At 37.4% G+C, this 20,090-nt stretch overlaps 1 pseudogene; it reads left to right on the top strand.

Annotated features, from left to right (window-relative positions):
- The first annotated feature begins 16,953 nt into the window (after positions 1–16,953).
- LOC139863803 (anthocyanidin 3-O-glucosyltransferase 5-like) lies at positions 16,954–18,415 on the top strand (annotated as a pseudogene).
- Positions 18,416–20,090: the final 1,675 nt, after the last annotated feature.

Genomic DNA, 20,090 nt, shown 5'->3' on the forward strand with positions numbered 1-20,090 from the left:
TGCAAGCCAGAATCGAACTCGGGACCTTGTGCGTAACAACAACACGACCAACCATCTGAGCCATCTAGTCTTTCTGTTTATTTTACAGCTTAAACGTATATAACCATCGTCTGTTCATCTCCTTCTAAACTAAAATGACTAGAGTAACAACAAACATCATCTTTTCACGTTTTAATCCTCATCGACATCTAAGCCATCATCATCATCGATCGTATCATCATTCATGTATCATCATCATCATCATCATTATCCTACTATACAGCATCATCATCAACATAGCATAAAATCATTAACCCGTATCCTATATCTATCATTACCGTGATTATCATATTCATTATCATCATTTTATGTAACATCAATTCATCTTATTCATGGGTACTGTTAGCAAAGAAAAAAAATATAAATACCGATGCAACAGTCTTCATCAAGCTATGCATCATCAACCTAGTTCTTCGTTATAACCGTAAACAAAAGTAGGAATGGTAGTAGCAGGTTCCATGGTTTTCGATTGTATGTCTGTTTGCAACTAAAACAGAAAATGAGCAATGAGTAGCAGTGATTCACGGTGGTGGTGGTTGTCATGGTGGGGGTTAAAGATGGTGACCGGTGATGGTGATAGTTGGCAAGGGTGACGGTATTATGAAGAGAGAGAGAGGAGAGAGAGAGAGGAGAGAGAGAGAGGATTCAAGTGGTGGTGGTGATGTGGGTGTTTGAAAATGGCCACGATGGTTTAAGTGGTGTTCATGGTGTTATGATTCCGGCAGTAGGTGTTGGAGCGGCTGTAAACTGGTGGCGGTGGTGGAGGATTGCCGGTGGTAATTTCTGTGTGTTCTCAAGCTCAATCTCTTGTTATATGTATATATACATATAATATGAAATTAAGTAATTATAATATTAATAATAATAATAATAATAATAATAATAATAATAATAATAATAATAATAATAATAATAATAATAATAATAATAATAATAAAATATATTGATTTACCATGTGGTGAATGAAGACATCCAACAGCAAAGCAGCCGGGTACCTAATTTATTTCTACCGACACTTTTCACGAGGTGTGTCCATTGCTAAACAGTTACGGATAATTTAATTCAGAAAAATTCCATATTTTAAAATTAAGTCCATTTATTTATTTCAGTCATTACCTGTTTGAAACCTGATCAAAAAGATTCGATAATTATTTATTTTATGTTCCAATTTATATGTACGGAGTACAAAAACTTAGATTGAAAAGGTAAAAATTTTTTTTTATCAAAACTATTATCTTTTTAATCAAATTTTGGACCAACTTTTATTTTAAAACTCCATATATATATATATATATATATATATATATATATATATATATATATATATATATATATATATATATATATATATATATATATATATATATATATATATATATATTAGACCTAGTTTAAAAATAATTAAACGTCAATCGAAAGTTACAGACATTTACCATTTATGCTCAAAATTAATTATATTTAATATTCACTATGTATATATATAAACAGTTTTAAATAACAACATTTTCTACGCAAATAAATATATACTAAATAATTAAATTAAATATAACAATATATATATACAAGAAATATGCATATATTATATATAAAATAATAGTTTTTTATTACAATGTATTTTATTTTACATATTTATAAATGTATATAAAAGTTTATTAATGTTTATGTTATTATATATATATTATACATATATTTATATATACACATATTTATATATATCTACATATTTACAAGCAATGGTTCGTGAATAGTCGGAAATAGTCAAAGGACAAATGCATTCATGTAGACTGTTCCAGAATTTTGAGACTCAGCTTTACAGACTTTGTTTATTGTGTCGAATTCATAATAAGATTAAGTTTAAATTTGAGCGAAAATTTCCGGGTCGTCACATAAATCACCTAGGTAATTCACAATAATTAAGCTAAACACTCTAGCTTATGCCCAAAATCACCATAAGTGCAATTTCGACCCGTTTGCAATTACTTCCATTTTGACTAAGTCAAATCTCACCCAAACCACTCATAATCACAACCAACTAATGATTATATTCTAATAACACATTTTACTCAATGTTTAATCATCAAATCGCCTACTTGCACTATTTTGACCCAAAATGTGACGCCCCATACAAAAATCAACGTGTACGGATCATCAACAACATGATCATTACAAGGTCAAACACTATATGCTGTTTTAAAATAAGTTTGCATTCATAAAACGGAGTGACGTCTAACCAACATTAAAAGTTTTACAACCGATAGTGTGATTCTACGAATAGAAGGCAATAATAATAGTACGTGACCCATAGGTCATTACAAATTCATTGATTAAAAGTAATAAAGTTTGTGAATGCAAGATAAACGTTTCATGCGAAGACATCTCTAACACAAGCACAGCGGGAGTCTACAAAGCATGGCAACTACAGCGGAATCAATCAAACCTTAAGCACCTGAGAAAAATATGCTCAAAATGTCAACACGAATGTTGGTGAGCTATAGTTTAAGTATAACAGTAATGTAAAGTAGGCCACGAGATTTCAGTGTTTCAAAACAGTATGAAAAGTATATGTATAACCGTGGGCACTTGGTAACTAACTTAACGTAAATAACACCCTAAAAGTACACTTGGCGAGTGCGTAAGTTTATGAAGTATTAAACACCCATTAAATGCTAGCGCTACTAGCCCGAGTGGGGATGTCAAACCCTAAGGATCCATATCTAAAATTCGCGTTCACCGGTTCAAAAACCAATGACTAAACATTACCGAGCTAAGGGAAAAGTTTATGCCATTGTATAACCCACACATATATAAAGTTTAAGTACTCGTGCCTAGTATGTAAAATGTAAAATGCGCATGTATTCTCAGTTCCCAAAATAGTTAAAGTAAAAAGGGATGCTATAACTCACAGTGAAAAGTAGTAAAGTTGATTCGGGAAAGTAAGCAAGTAGTTTGTCCAAAAGGTCCTCAACCTAGGTCAAAAGTTACTAAGTCAGTAAATCATTCCCAAAGGTTTAAAAGTATGTAAATTAGGTCTTAAGTATCATCATCATTCATCATTAATCAAAAGTGTAAAGTAAGTTTCATTCAAGAATAGAGTTTGAAATAAAGGCTGACTTCATTCAGTCACCATGACCTCTATACAAACTGATATGAGGTGAGACCAGTGGCCATGGCTCCGTATATGAGTCCCCTAGAGGCTGACCAATTTCCAGAACCAAACTCGTCTTCGTTTGACCGTGGCGATGGTTTAAGTGCGAGTTGGTCAGAAATTTCAGCACAACGTTAAAAGGGTGTAGTGACTTTCGGGTGGCCATAAATCCTAAACCGTAACTCGGATTAAGACGAGGTCTAAAAAGAAATCATCTACTCGAACTGAACTAGTTGGAAATCAACTTTTCCAGTAGCCCGGGTTACTTATCAGACCCAGAAAACAGTAGGTAAGGTGCTCCGGTGGGTTCTTGGTGCTTGATGCTCATCACGGTTTTCATCCTTGATGCTTATAGCTTCAAGTGTACAACTCGTTGATGTGTTTGCATTATTTTTACCAAGTTTTGACCATCATAACACTAATGTAAGTCTAAGATATGTAGCACAACTCAATTAAGGGTTGTAAGTAGTTTGATGAACCAAAGTTACATCAAGATCTTAGATCCGACACATACATGAGTTCTAATAGTAATATTAAGCTACAAACTTGAAAGTAAACTAAATAAATTAGATCTTAAGTTGTAGAACTTAGATCTTAGTTAGATCTTAAAGATCCTAGACTAGAAAGTCTAGATCTAGTGTTCTTAAGTTAGATCCTAAGTTATAGAACTTGGATCTTCACTTTAATGAAACCATAAGTTATGAAACTTAGATTTTCATCTTGTAAAATGTATATAAGCTTATAAGCTATTGTTTACAACAAAATTAGAAGACCATAAGTTATAGAAACTTAGATCCAACACAAGTGTATTAAGTTATAACTAGAAAGTTATACTTCCATGTTCTTGAACTTATAAAGTTAACTTTAGTTTCAAGAAATATGAGATCAAGTTTAAGTAGTAATACTTGACCAAATTAACAATATTACAACTTTAAAGTACTTACAAAAGAAAGAAATAAACTAAAGTTACAAGTATTATGTTCATGTTTGTTTCATACTTGAGAAGATTCAAATCAAAGTTTGGATCTTAAGGAAATAAACTTCAAGTCTACAAAACATGAACACAAGTATGATTATAAAGCTTATGAACTTTTAGATCTTTAAAACATTTAAGTGTAGAACCATGAACTAACAAGTTTAGATTCTTGTTCTTGGTTCTTCATCAAACAAAAGATGGGAGTAACCAAGATTACATGAAGATACAAGTTATAGAACTTGATCTTTAACAACAACAACAAATAACAATAAACTACAAAGTAGTAAATGATGATGATGTATAATCGATTTTGTTAAAGGAAAAAGAAGAAGAAAACTAGAACATATTACTTACAAGAAAGGAGAGAAAAGTTGAGTAAAAAGTGTAAGTATGTGTGTGTAAAAAGAGATGAATGCTAGTGCATAAGTAACAAAAGAAAAAAAAATTTGAACTCTCCATGCCATCCCAAGGCCGACGGTTTTTGGAGCTCAAAGGGGAAAGGTCAAATGCTACTTTCATGCATGGGAAGATGGTGTAAGCTTAGAATGGTTTAAAGTTAAATGTATGAGAAAGAGTTACTAGCATGCTTGTGACAACTTTGCCTCCTCATTAGCTTAATTAATCTAAGTTTAAGCCTTAATAAATCACTTGCTTAATGTTGGGCTATCTAGTAGTCCATTAAGAAAAGTAGGGTGGGCTTCCAAGTCTATTAACATGAGTCCATGTAAGTAACAAATTAAATAAAAGCCCAAGTAATTAACTACTAACATTAGTTAATTAAAAATAATTAATTATGAATGTAAATAATATTCGAAATATTATTCGTGAAAAGTACGTGTGTCACAAAGACAAGTCGGGACATGTAAAGTCAATTACGATAACAAGTAAATGTATAAAAATACATTTATTAAAGTGCAAGTATTAATAATAAATATTAATAAATATAAGTTGGAAAATCCAGGGTCGTTACATTACCCACCCGTTAAAGAAAATTTCGTCCCGAAATTTTAAGCTGAGGGAGATGGAGGAGGTGGGAAAAGGTGAGGATACTTCTGCATCATTTGATCCTCTCGTTCCCAGGTAAACTCATGTCCTTGTTTGGCATTCCATCGGACTCAGACGATCGGAATCCTGTTGTGTTTCAAAGTTTTAACCTCACGGTCCATAATTTCGACAGGTTCTTCCACGAAGTGGAGTTTGTCATCAATCGTAAGTTCCTCCAATTGTGTGACATATTCCGGTTCAGCTAGACACTTCTTCAAATTCGATACGTGAAAAGTAGGATGAACGGAGCTCAATTGAGTTGGAAGATCTTAACGGTAAGCAACGGGTCCAACACGCTCCAAAATTTCGAAAGGACCAATGTATCGCGGGTTGAGCTTCCCACATTTTCCAAAACGGATCACACCTTTCCAAGGCGCGACCTTCAACATTACACAGTCATCCACGTTGAATTCAAAGTCTTTACGTTTAAGGTCGGCATAACTCTTTTGGCGATCACGGGCCGTCTTGAGTCTCGCTTGAATTTGGACAATCTTCTCAGTTGTTTCATGGACTATCTCGGGTCCGGTGATTTGCGTTTTCGCCTACCTCGGCCCAACAAATAGGAGAATGACATTTTCGGCCATACAATGCTTCGAAAGGTGCGGCATTAATACTTGAATGATAACTGTTGTTGTAAGAGAATTTGGCTAGCGGCAAATGCCTTTCCCAAGCCTTTCCAAAATCAATAACACAAGCACACAACATGTCCTCCAAAGTCTTAATCGTGCGTTCGCTTTGTCCGTCGATCTGCGGGTGATACGCAGTACTCATATTGAGACGAGTCCCCAAGGCTTCTTGCAAAGAACGCCAAAATCTGGAAGCATAACGGGGATCGCGATCTGAGATGATCGATAAGGGTACACCATGACGAGATACAACCTCTTTTATGTATAGTTGAGCGAGTCTCTCCATCGTATCAGTTTCCTTCATGGCTAAAAAGTGTGCAGATTTGGTAAGACGGTCAACGATAACCCAGATGGTATCGTATCCACCCACCGTCTTTGGTAACTTCGTAATGAAATCCATTGTTATCCTTTCCCACTTCCATTGCCAGATTTTCAGTTGTTGAAGTAACCCAGAAGGCCTCTGATGTTCGGCCTTAACTTTCGAGCAAGTCAAACACTTCCCAACATATGTTGCAATGTCCTTCTTAAGATTAGGCCACCAATACTGTTCCTTAAGATCGTGGTACATTTTACCGGCTCCTGGGTGAATTGAATATCTCGACTTGTGGGCTTCATCTAATATAAGGCTCCGTAGGTCTCCATAACGAGGTACCCAAATTCTTCCGGCATAGCATCGGAGTCCAGTTTCCTTAACCTCGAATTGAGAAACGAGAATGTTCAAGTATTCATGAGATATATTCTCCTCCTTGAGAGCCTCATCTTGGGTTGCTCGGATCTGGCTATTGAGGTTCGAATGAATGGTGATGTTTAGTGCCCGAACACGAAGAGGTGCCATCCTCTCCTTTCGGCTCAAAGCGTCAGCTACAACATTGGCCTTGTCAGGATGGTAACGAAGTTCACAATCATAGTCGTTCATCGTCTCAATCCATCGACGCTGTCTCATGTTCAGTTATTTCTGATCAAAGATGTGTTGGAGGCTTTTATGATCGGTGAAAATAGTACTCTTTGTTCCATAAAGGTAGTGTCTCCACAGCTTTATGCAAAGACAACGACTTCAAGCTCGAGATCGTGCGTTGTATAATTTCACTCGTGAATCTTCAGTTGACGAGAGGCGTAAGCGATAACCTTTGTGCGTTGCATCAGTACACAACCAAAACCACTTTTCGAAGCATCGCAATAAACGACGAAATTGTCACTGCCTTCAGGAAGTGATAAGATAGGTGCGGTGGTTAGCTTCTTTTTCAAGGTTTGAAATGCTGATTCCTGTTCGGGTTCCCAAATGAACTTCTTTCCTTTGTGAGTCAGCGCGGTCAAAGGACGCGCAATCAGAGAGAAACCTTCAATAATTCTTCAGTAGTAACCGGCGAGGCCTAAAAATTGGCGAATGTGAGTCGGAGTAGTGGGGGTTTCCCACTTGATGATAGCTTCGATCTTTGCGGGATAAACTTTGATACCTTGGTCGCTCACAATATGACCCAGAAATTGGACTTCCTTCAACCAAAACTCACACTTGGAGAATTTTGCATAAAGTTGCTCTTGTCTCAAAAGTTCCAACACTAGATGAAGATGTTGCTCATGTTCTTCTTCGCTTTTGGAGTAGATGAGGATATCATATATGAAGACGATAACGAACTTATCCAGGTATGGCTTGCATACACGATTCATGAGATCCATGAACACGGCAGGTGTGTTGGTTAAACCGAATGGCATCACGAGAAACTCATAATGACCATAACGGGTTCTGAACGCAGTCTTCATCACATCACTCTCCTTCACCCTCAACTGGTGATAACCGGATCGCAAATCGATCTTAGAGTAAACGCTTGATCCTTGCAACTGGTCGAAAAGATCGTCAATTCGGGGAAGAGGATACCGATTCTTTATCGTCAATTTGTTGAGTTCACGGTAGTCGATACACAGGCGGAATGATCCATCCTTCTTCTTCACAAATAAAACAGGTGCGCCCCAAGGCGAAAAACTTGGTTGGATAAATCCACGGTCTAGCAGTTCTTGTAATTGGCTCTGCAACTCTTGCATTTCGGAAGGTGCGAGTCGATAAGGTGCGCGAGCTACAGGTGCAACCCCTAGCACTAAATCGATCTGAAACTCCACTGCTCTCAGTGGCGGTAATCTGGGCAATTCTTCAGGAAAGACATCGGAAATTTTGTTCACAATTCTAACATCGCCCACGCTCTTCACTTCGGTTTCTAATGTTTTCACATGTGCTAGAACAGCAAGACGACCTTTCTTCATGATCTTTTGCGCTTTCATGCAACTAATGAGATTCAGTTTCGAGCTACATCTCTCTTCGTAGATAATCAGTGGCTCACCATTTCTGCGTGGTATACGAATAGCTTTATCTCCACAGATAATGTCGGCCCTTACCTTGGTCAACCAATCCATACCGACAATCACATCAAAACTTCCCAATTTGATGGGTATCAAGTGAATCTCAAAATCCACACCAGCTACGTTGATAATACCTCCTCGGCTAATTTGGTCAACTTTCTCAAGTTTTCCATTGGCTACCTCAACAAGCATACTCTCCTTTAAAGGAACTAACAACCAATTTATCTTAGAGCAAAAGTGTCTACATACATAACTTCTATCGGCACCAGTATCAAACAGAGTAGAAGCTAATAGATTGTTGATAGTAAATATACCTGTGATCAAGTCGGGGTTCTCACGGGCATCCCTTGCGTTTACATTAAAGGCTCTTCTACGCGGTAGACCGCCATCCTTTCTCTTGTTGGGACACTCATTTTTAAAGTGGCCCGGTTGTCCACACTCATAGCACTTTCTCGGTTCAGTAGGGTTTGTCTTCACATTCAGGGTGGTGATCTTGCAGTCTTTGCCAATATGCCCAGTCCTTTTACATTTTTCGCAGACCACCTTGCAGTACCCGGTGTGATGCTTGTAGCATCTCTTGCACTGCGGCAGACTACCCTTGTAGTTAGAGTTCGAGCTAGGGTTCAGGTTGGGGTTCCTTCTGTCGTTGTACCTCTTAGCAGGGTTTTGTTCAAAGACCCTCCCCTTGTTGTTGTCCCACTTACGCTTCTCACTGCTAGCCCCTGATTCAGATTTAGCCTTTTCTGGTTCTTTTCTGGTGATTTGGTTCATCAGGGTGTGCGCCATGCGCATAGCTTTCGGGACATCAGCTGATTTTGAAGAGGTGACATTTCCTTGAATAGACTTGGTTAGTCCCCACAAATACCGTTCCATGTGCTTAAATTCCGGGGTAACCATCGTGGGACACATCTGAGCTAATTCCAGGTACCTACGGTTATAACCATCGAGATCGGTTCCCACAACCTTCAAATCCCAGAACTCAGCCTCCATTTTCTGTATCTCAGTCCTGGGGCAATACTCTTCAATCATGGCCCCCTTAAATTCCTCCCACGGGGTAGCATACGCCTCATCAATACCCTTAGCTTGAGCAAGTGTGTTCCACCAGGTTATGGCGTCGTTCGACAGTGTACAGGAGGCATACTTAGTTTTGTTCATTTCTGAACAGTTGCTTACACGGAACACAGCTTCTAATTTCTCAAACCACCTTGTAAGTCCAACTGGCCCCTCAGTACCACTAAAATTGTGGAGCTTACAGCTTTGGAATTCCTTGTATGTGCACCCATTATGATTGTGCTGGATAAACGGTGGAGCTCGGGGGTTCATTTCCGCTATAGCTGCGGCCACCCGTTCGGCTATCATTTCTTCAATCTGTGCTGCTGTGGGCGTTGATCTTCCGTTGGCCATTGATCTTCTAAACAAAAATTTTGACTCAAGTCAAAATCCAGCATTCAAATAATAATAATACAGTATATGGTAACCAACATGGAATCAACACAACACAGGTTAATTAAGTAATGCAACTAGATACAGATACCACAAAATTATCATACAGTAACGTAAATAGAACACCGTACAATGATTAAACAACACAAAGTTCCATTCATTAATAAAAAGTTGCATACATTCGCATAAGATTCGTACAATACATGAGTGAAACATGAAACTACAAACGGGATTACATAAAGAAATCTAATACAAAAGCCCTATGGTGACGGTGGGTAAAGGATGTCCATTGTGTGCGACATCTGGTCCTCGAGCTCATTTACCCGAGCACGGAGGGTATCCAACTCCCTTGTCAGTTCCTAGACAGAGGGAGAGGCTGATGGAGCTGGCGGTGCTGATGGTGCAGGTGGTGCCGGTGGTGCAGATGATGCTGGTGGAGCTGGTGGTGCAGACGGTCCCGCACCAGAAGTAGATGCTGTGTATCGGGAAGCCTTACGCATGAATGGATTGGCAGGGTAAGGCACAATCCACTTGCGGGCGGTGACCCTAATCTTCAGTCCATGTGCGTTAACGACTGATCTACCTCCGTTAACCCCTGGAATAATAGTACTATCAAAACGATACCACTTCTTCGGCGAGGTAGAGGGCGGCTGCACGGGCGTCTCCTCAGAGTCCTCATCGGAATCCTCGTCGGAATCATCCTCGCCGAAGTCATCGGATGATGAGTCGTCTGAACTATCTGAGGGTGGCTCTGCTTGACTGGTGGTCATCAGTCGGTATCTGCGAGGTAGAATCGGCACGACACGTCCATCAGGAAGGCGTCTGACCCAATGGTTACGCTCATTACGGAACGGACCCTCCCCATGTTCCCCAGGAATCACAGCACCACTAGAATGGTGCTGTGGCTCCGAAGGTCCTGGGATAAGTGGAGCTGGAATCTCCGGTGGAACCTCGTATCCATCTGAGATGATCACTGGGTCGGGTGCATGGCTACTGTCTCAAGAGGACGAAACGCCAGAGTCGCTGGAGGGTAGAGAGGACGGGATCTGTGAATCGGCAACAATGGCAGGCGATGTGGCAGATGAGTCTGAGTCGCTCTCCAAAATGATAACGGGCGGGACCTCCGACATCTGAACAAGGAAAAATAACTTTTTCCATGTCAGTAAGTCATAAAGCAAGCACATATTAGGCAAAGTAACTATGACAGTCTAGATCATCTATAGCAGTAAGTAGCATGGCAATAACGACAAGTATCATGCAATTGAAAGCAGATAATAGCATGCAGTAGTGAAGGCAAGTAACAGTATATGACATATAGCAGTAAAAGTAAGCAGCAGCATGCAGCAAGTTCCGCAGAAACAAGTAAACTAGCAAGTTGTAGATTAGTCCTATTAGTGAATCCTACTCGGTCCAGTCTAGACTCACTAATGCAACCAAATTCCCTATAACCAATGCTCTGATACCAAATGTGACGCCCCGTACAAAAATCAACGTGCACGGATCATCAACAACAGGATCATTACAAGGTCAAACACTATATGATGTTTTAAAATAAGTTTGCATTCATAAAACGGAGTGACATCTTAACCAACATTAAAAGTTTTACAACCGATAGTGTGCTTCTACGAATAGAAGGCAATAATAATAGTAGTACGTGACCCATAGGTCGTTACAAATTCATTGATCAAAAGTAATAAAGTTTGTGAATGCAAGATAAACATTTCATGCGAAGACATCTCTAACACAAGCATAGCGGGAGTCTACAAAGCATGGCAACTACAGCGGAAGCAATCAAACCTTAAGCACCTGAGAAAAACATGCTTAAAAATGTCAACACGAATTTTGGTGAGCTATAGTTTAAGTATAACAGTAATGTAAGGTAGGCCACGAGATTTCCGTGTTTCAAAACAGTATGAAAAGTATATGTATAACCGTGGGCACTTAGTAACTAAATTAACGTAAATAACACCCCCTAAAAGTACACTTGGCGAGTGCGTAAGTTTACGAAGTATTAAACACCCGTTAAATGCTAGCGCTACTAGCCCGAGTGGGGATGTCAAACCCTATGGATCCATATCTAAGATTCGCGTTCACCGGTTCAAAAACCAATGACTAAACGTTACCGAGCTAAGGGGAAAGTTTATGCCGTTGTATAACCCACACATATATAAAGTTTAAGTACTCTTGCCTAGTATGTAAAACGTAAAATGTTCATGTATTCTCAGTTCCCAAAATAGTTAAAGTAAAAAGGGATGCTATAACTCACAGTGAAAAGTAGTAAAGTTGATTCGGGAAAGTAAGCAAGTAGTTTGTCCAAAAGGTCCTCAACCTAAGTCAAAAGTTACTAAGTCAGTAAATCGTTCCCAAAGGTTTAAAAGTATGTAAATTAGGTCTTAAGTATCATCATCATTCATCATTAATCAAAAGTGTAAAGTATGTTTCATTCAAGAATAGAGTTTGAAATAAAGGCTAATTTCGTTCAGTCACCACGGCCTCTATACAAACTGAAATGAGGTGAGACCAGTGGCCATGGCTCCGTATATGAGTCCCCTAGAGGCAGACAAATTTCCAGAACCAAAATCGTCTTCGTTTGACCGTGGGGACGGTTTAAGTGCGAGTAGGTCAGAAATTTCTGCACAACGTTAAAAGGGTGTAGTGACTTTCGGGTGGCCATAAATCCTAAACCGTAACTCGGATTAAGACGAGGTCTTAACAGAAAATTGTCTACTCGAACCGAACTAGATGGAAATCAACTTTTCCAGTAGCCCAGTTTGCATCATTTTTACCAAGTTTTGACCATAATAACACTAATGTAAGTCTAAGATATGTAGCACACCTCAATTAAGGGTTGTAATTAGTTTGATGAATCAAAGTTACATCAGGATCTTAGATCCGACACATACATGAGTTCTAATAGTAATATTAAGCTACTAACTTGAAAGTAAACTAAATAAACAAGATCTTAAGTTGTAGAACTTAGATCTTAGTTAGTTCTTAAAGATCCTAGACTAGAAAGTCTAGATCTAGTGTTCTTAAGTTAGATCCTAAGTTATAGAACTTGGATCTTCACTTTAATGAAACCATAAGTTATGAAACTTAGATTTTCATCTTGTAAAATGTATATAAGCTTATAAGCTCTTGTTTACAACAAAATTAGAAGATCATAAGTTATAGAAACTTAGATCCAACACAAGTGTATGAAGTTATAACTAGAAAGTTATACTTCCATGTTCTTGAACTTATAAAGTTAACTTTAGTTTCAAGAAATATGAGATCAAGTTTAACTAGTAATACTTGACCAAATTAACAATATTACAACTTTAAAGTACTTACAAAAGAAAGAAATAAACTAAAGTTACAAGTATTATGTTCATGTTTGTTTCATACTTCAGAAGATTCAAATCAAAGTTTGGATCTTAAGGAAATAAACTTCAAGTCTACAAAACATGAACACAAGTATGATTATTAAGCTTATGAACTTTTAGATCTTTAAAACATTTAAGTGTAGGACCATGAACTAACAAGTTTAGATTCTTGTTCTTGGTTCTTCATCAAACAAAAGATGGAAGTAACAAAGATTACATGAAGATACAAGTTATAGAACTTGATCTTTAACAACAACAAACAACAATAAACTACAAACTAGTAAATGATGATGATGTATAATCGGTTTTGTTAAAGGAAAAAGAAGAAGAAAACTAGAACATATTACTTACAAGAAAGGAGAGAAAAGTTGAGAGAAAAGTGTAAGTATGTGTGTGTAAAAAGAGATGAATGCTAGTGTATAAGTAACAAAAGAAAGAAGAAAAAAAATTTGAACTCTCCATGCCATCCTAAGGCCGACGGTTTTTGGAGCGCAAAGGGGAAAGGTCAAATGCTACTTTCATGCATGGGAAGATGGTGTAAGCTTAGAATGGTTTAAAGTTAAATGTATGGGAAAGAGTTACTAGCATGCTTGTGACAACTTTGCCTCCTCATTAGCTTAATTAATCTAAGTTTAAGCCTTAATAATTCACTAGCTTAATGTTGGGTTATCTAGTAGTCCATTAAGAAAAGTAGGGTGGGCTTTCAAATCCATTAACATGAGTCCATGTAAGTAACAAATTAACTACAAGCCCAAGTAATTAACTACTAACATTAGTTAATTAAAAATAATTAAAAATAATTAATTATGAATGTAAATAATATTCGAAATATTATTCGTGAAAAGTACGTGTGTCACAAAGACAAGTCGGGACATGTAAAGTCAATTACGATAACAAGTAAATGTATAAAAATACATTTATTAAAGCGCAAGTATTAATAATAAATATTAATAAATATAAGTTGGAAAATCCAGGGTCGTTACACAAAATCCATTACTCAAGTCAAAACACCAAATCTTGCAAGCTTACACCTTTAATCACTAACAGCCTAAATTAGCTAGTGATTTCAACACCCAAACATGATCATCAAATCATTAATTTCATCATCCAACCCAAAACCCACCAACAAGGGTCATCAACACCATTTACTAGCTTAAATCTCCCATTAATAAGCTAGATGAGTTTCCTCAAGAACCCACTGGTTCAAAACCTACCATGAACATCAAATTAAACAATGAAATTCGGAGTTAGAACTTACCACAACAACTAAAACGTAGCTAGGAGCGAGATGAACAACTTTAACTCTTGCGACTTGACCCAATTCACTCTTCTTCTTCTTCCTCAAATCGAGCTCTCTCTCTCTCTCTCTAAACTCTTTTGTTTCTCACTCTAGGGTTTGAAGTGTGTGTGGGTGAAGAAATGAAGAAGAAAATGAGGTTGGGATAAGGTTTGGATCAGTTTTGAGGTGTAAAAACCGTCCATACGCGGTAAAAGCAAAATACCCTTTTTAAATTACAAATAAAAAGTGCTGAATCAGGAGGTGTGCGCGCCGCGCACACTATAATACACGCCCCTCACACCAAGTGTAATTGTGAGAGCCGCACATAAAAGCGTGCCCCTTAAAAATGCGATTATGAGCCGCGCACATAAAAGTACGCCCCTCACATCACGTGCAAATTTTGACTGGTTGCTTTTTCTTCATATACGCGTGCCTCACACTATATCTAACGCGCCTTACACCTTCCAAACTTCAATTTATGGACATTTTCTTGCACTTTAAACCATTCGAACTTATACCCACAACCTTTATAACCCACGATAACATACGAGCTTCAAAAATGTAGGAGAATAACACAATTTGCGCGATAAACACTTTAAAACCCGAATCCTCCGACTTTAATCATCATACAATTGCACTTTTGGAATTAGGGTCTTACAGATATCTTTAATACAAAGTTGTGCTCAATCGTGCTTAACCAATCTAAAAAATCTTCTGGGTGCATGGACCCGTTAAACTCCGGTATCTCAACTTTCATTCCTAGACGATGCAATGGATCTTCTCTATATTCATATGAGGACTCCTGGTTGCAATGGGGTTTGAGTTTGCCCACTGATTATGAGTTACTTCCGAATCGTTTCCTTTATAATTGCAATTCAGTTCAAGCTCTGCAATTCTCCTTTGTATGCATTCGATTTCTGCATCCTTGGGATCGCTGCTGCTACCACTGCCTCTATTAGCGTGTCTGTGACTGCTGGTGCCTGGATATCGACCACCATACATTCGTTAGCCATAACCTACGCTCTGATTACCAAATAATGTAAGGATCTAGATGGCTAAACAAGGTTTATTGAATAATAGCTCATGAACAGAATAAATAGAAAATAAAGAGGCTGCTGCTCATTATTATCACGTACTCATAATCAATAAAAAAAATGTGTTCAAAACAAATAGAAGCCAACTAATCATACTAATAACATATATTGAAAAACAAGATAAAACATAAAAGGAATTAAGACTAAAAAAAATCAGCTGGAAATCTTACCCACGATAGATTCCTTTTGGACTTGCCATTCCACTCTAGCGTACCCCATTTTTAATCTTCTTGGTCCCAAATGTGATATCTGCCATATAAGCAACTATAGTCGTATGGCTTGTGTTGTTTGGGCTTTCCTTATCTGATTCTGCATCACATTCTTACGTATATGTTTAAGTCTTGAACAGGTAAAGGAGTGCACGTCGATAGAGTGGATGAGGTAACTTCATGTCTGGAAGAACGGAATCACAAGGGACCTTCCAATGCCGGTCAATTTCTAATGTTTCCTTGGTTTTTTAGTAATTTGGCTGTTTTTGTTAGCTAGTTTTTGTTTAGGGTATGCGGTTTGTTGGACTTCGGACTTGTTGGCTCGGTTTTAGTTTGTTTGTTTTGTGGGTTAGTCGACCATTTCTTACTCATTTCGAGCCAATTTTGTGTTGTTTGTATTGATTTGGATCCTTCATTATATGATGAAGGTTATTCCTTTTATTAATAATCTTTATCGTTATTTTTGATAAAAAATTAAAAAAAAAAAAAATACTCGTAAATGATATGTAAATGATACGTCTGTTTTAATGTCATATTCATTACACCCTAAATGAAAAATACCACATTAATTGTTAGGGGCAACTAAATATTAGTTATTTATTTTCCTTTCTTGGATAATTTTTTTTAATTAAAACATCATTAACCAGACATCAAATTCGAAATTTAACGCCCCCAAAATGACATGGCATGTGATTTGGCAAGAAATTTGATGTCCTGACGCCATTAACCCTCACACTCCGGGGGCGTCAATCATAAAACTGACGAAAAAAGGTGTGCGTCAGAGATGTATAGACCAATTAGATTTTAGGATTAATATTTATATATTATTAATTAATATATTTTATACCCAACAATCAATAATATTTAACTACATCATCCATCACAAATTTGACACTCAAATTCAACACTCCCATTAAACAACTTCAGTTCTTGACCTTGGCACATCACTACATCTGCCTTTGACGTCACAGTCAGAGTTAACAGTGGTCTTAGGATAACATTAAAACAAAGTCTTTTAATCAATAGATGAAAAAGACATATAAATATACAATCGAAACAAAAGCACTGCAAGGTTCGGAAGGAGATAACAATCCCTCTCACTAAACAAAGAATAAAAGTTAACTAGGCTCGAGCCTTGAGCAATCAAAAAACGAAAACGATCTCGGAACACAAACACGTACAAGAACCAATGCAATAACCCAAATCTAACCAAAAAACAACAAACGACACTAAACAACAAACCGATCACAAACTATCCGACAACCGTGTTACGTTTCCGAGTCTGGCCGTGTTGGGATCGTTATGATGTTAGCATAAATACTCAACCATTGAATAACAACAAAAAACCAGTTTCTTCTTTTATCATCCCTCATAATCTCATAAAATGGAACAACAAAAACTTCATGTAGCAATAATTGCAAGCCCTGGTATGGGCCATTTAATCCCGGTTCTATTACTGGGCAACCGTCTTGCAACCCATCACAATATCCACGTCACCATCCTCGCAGTTACATTACGAGCCTCACCCGTTCAATCTCAACTCCTTTGTTCCCTAACCGACCCTACCCGCATCAAGATCATAACCATCCCAATACCAGACATCTCTAAACTTATACATCCAAATGACGCTGTTGTCACCCAACTTGCCGTCATGATGCGTGAAGCCCGACCCGAAATCCGGTCTGCCATCTCAGCAATGAGCCCCCGGGCCCACGTCCTTATTGGAGATCTCTTTGCCACCGAATCACTTCCTATAGCTGACGAGTTTCGCATGCAAAAGTACGCTTATGTCCCTTGCCTTGCAAGGTTTCTTGCTTTAACTGTGTACTTGCATGTACTTGATAAGGAGGTGAAAGGTCAATATGTTGACCGGGTTGAACCGTTGACGATTCCCGGATGTGAACCGGTTCGGTGTAAAGACGTGCCTGACACTATGTCGGACCGGAATAGCCGACAGTATGATGAGCATGTTCGTATAGGTGTTGATTTTGCCACTTTGTCTAATGGAATTTTGTTGAATACGTGGAGAGATGTGGATCGTAAATCACTTGATGCGTTAAAGTACAATGAAAAGTTGCGGTCTATTGTTAGAGTACCGGTTTATGAGGTTGGACCGTTGACAAGAGAGGTAGATCCACCCGGTTCGGAAGGAAGTACGGTAATCGAGTGGCTAGACATGCAACCGATCGAATCCGTTATTTTCATATCGTTTGGGAGCGGGGGAACACGCTTGGGGATTGGAGTATAGCCAACAAAGATTTGTGTGGGTGATACGCCCACCTGTGACTACTGCCACAGACGGGGCGTTTTTCGATGCAAAAACTGGTTCAGATGGACCGGTTTCACCTAACTTCCTTCCGGAAGGTTTTTTAACCCGAACTCAAAAACTAGGGTTGGTGGTTCCGTTTTGGGCGCCACAAGTTAAGATATTGAAACACAAATCTATAGGAGGGTTTATGTCACATTGTGGGTTAAACTCGGTTTATGAAAGTATAAAAGGTGCGGTACCAATGATTGCTTGGCCGCTTTATGCCGAGCAATGACTGAACTCTACCATACTAACAGACGAGCTAAAAGTAGCGCTTCGACCGTCTGTTATACCTGATGAAAAGGTAGTAGGGAGGAAGGAGATAGAGATAATAGTTCGGAGTTTAATGGAAGGCAAAGTAGGAAAGGAAATGAAAGAAAGAATGAAAGCATTAAGGAAAAGTGCTAATGATGCATTGCAGATTAATGGTTCATCATATAATTCAATGTGTGATTTTATTAGTTGTTGTGAGATGAACATGAGATGCAAGTTAGTGAATGATAACAGACAATTGATATTCAAGTCGATGCGAGTTTAGTAGTTTTCAATGATTTGTTTGTTTCAGTTGTTATGCAATGTTGGTTAAGGGTGTTTAAATAGTTAATTATAATAAAATAAATGGAATTGGATCTAGTTGATGACACATTTTAAGGTCTGAATTAATTTAACGTAAATCTTTATATCTATTACTCCTATTATTTAATTTCGTTTTTTTGCACAAAAAAATAAAGAAGTTGTCAGCATTAACGCTATGTATTCTATACCAAAGAATGTCTTAAAACAAGTTTTGTTTGTGTTACCCTCTCCTGCTTTGATTTTTTGTTTGTGTTACCCTGTCCTGCTTTGACCTTCGATATTTTTTTTTTTTTTTTTTTTTTTGTGATATATAATATTGATGAAAGTTATATTAATGAAAGTACATTTTAAAACGAAATCCATTCATATTATTTAGTATCATATATTATACAGTACCAACAAAATTATTTAAAGTAAACATTTAAAAAGAAATACTCTGAAAAAGTGAAACGGAACAGTTATTCTGGGACAGATGGAGTAAAAGAAATTTAGAGAAATGAAATGTAAGGAAGTATGATCCTTCCGATTCGATAGGACAAAAGAAAATGAAGTAAGATTATTTTTGATTTGATAGGAAAGATTGAAAAGATAATTGAACTAAAATCAACAGTTCTTTTCCTTTTTGTTTCTTTTCGATTAGAATCTGAGAACACCAAGAAATACTTTAATTTCATTTCATTTTCTTTCGTTTCTCTCCATAATTTATTTAATTATATAATTTAATTTATATGAAAAAATATTTTTTAATCATTTGACTTCTGATTATGTATCACTTAATATGGCTACAACGGACGGTTTTATTTACGCGATATCGTCAAGTCGCAAACTGTCTATTAAGCTAACAGAGGGAGGCGAAGGTTTTAATATTTATATTTAGTTGGGTTTCCTAGCTATCTTTCACCTACTTGTCTTTTCTTAACGAGTAAGTGGTAAGTATAACTCAGGTTCTTACTTTTGTATGTTTATCGATAATGTGGGATCAAAGTTCATCTAAAGTCAACCCTAGTGACAAGTAGTGATAACTTAGTTCTAAAGTAAAGATAATAAACGAATAAAGTAAAAAGGATAGGTATGCAAAATTTATTACTGATGGTGAATCGTTAACAGAGTTCAACATCCTAGAGTGAACACTAAACCTCAATCAATCGGGTTGTTTAACCTAATCAATTTTTTACTAAGAATTTAGGCTTTGAAGATTCTGGCCAAGACTAGTATACCCACTCCCAACGTTAATCTTAATTGATTTAAACGACCTTGTGGATTGGATCCTATGTACATGAATAAAGTGGTATACTAAGAGAAAGATCTCAACTTTTCTTAATCCTAGTTGGTTTATCCTCTATTAAGATCTCCACATAACACCTAGTTATTGACGCGAACCATGCTTTTGAGTAAATCAGTGTTCAAAGAATGCTATATTGCTTACTCTAATCACAACCTAAACTGGGCAGCTCTTCTTTGATAGATAGGTCCATATCTATACGTAGGTACTAAACCCTATTGTGACGTTAAACACAGATAACTACTTACCATGTATCCTAGGATTGATCAGGTCCTAATACTAGGTTATAGATATGTGGATAATTGGAAAGGGTGGTCTGTAATTTAGAGTATCAAACCCGACAAGGTTTCAACAT

This window comes from Rutidosis leptorrhynchoides, chromosome 8 (genome assembly GCF_046630445.1).
Source record: "Rutidosis leptorrhynchoides isolate AG116_Rl617_1_P2 chromosome 8, CSIRO_AGI_Rlap_v1, whole genome shotgun sequence".
Lineage (NCBI taxonomy): Eukaryota > Viridiplantae > Streptophyta > Magnoliopsida > Asterales > Asteraceae > Rutidosis > Rutidosis leptorrhynchoides.